We start from the raw sequence: 626 nt of genomic DNA on the forward strand, positions 1-626 counted from the left end.
CATGCCCTGATTAATTTTGGCCAACAGTACACTCAGACCCTGGGCCCACCCCCAAAACTGTGGGCTATAGCAGATCGATTTGGCCTGATAATACCTCGTTCGCACCGTTTCGCCCGTTTGTCTAGCTAAATATCAATGAAAAATTAAACGAATGACACTGGAATGATCCCCAAACTTACTGGCATTCCCTGATCGATTTTTCGCCCAAAGCACGCCCGAACTTGGACCCATCCCCAAAATTGTGGGCTATAGCATACCGATATGGCCCAAAAATGGCCTGTTCACGCTGTTTCATCCATTTGTCCATCCAAATGGCCATTAAAAAATAAAAGACCACACTGGGATGATCCCAAACCTCCTTGGCATGCCCCGGTCGATTTTCGGCCCACAGCACACTCGGACCCCAGGCCACCCACAAAATCGTGGGTAATAGCACACCAATTTTGCCTGAAAATGCCCTGTTTGCACAATTTCACCCATTTGTCAACCCAAATGGTTGCAAAAAATAAATGCAATACAATGGGATGATCCCCAGCCTCCCTGCCATGCCTCAGTCAATTTTTGGCCCTCAACACACTCGAAACCCAGGCCCACCCCCAAAACCGTGGGCTATAGCACACCGATTT

This window comes from Capsicum annuum, unplaced genomic scaffold (assembly GCF_002878395.1).
Source record: "Capsicum annuum cultivar UCD-10X-F1 unplaced genomic scaffold, UCD10Xv1.1 ctg82915, whole genome shotgun sequence".
Lineage (NCBI taxonomy): Eukaryota > Viridiplantae > Streptophyta > Magnoliopsida > Solanales > Solanaceae > Capsicum > Capsicum annuum.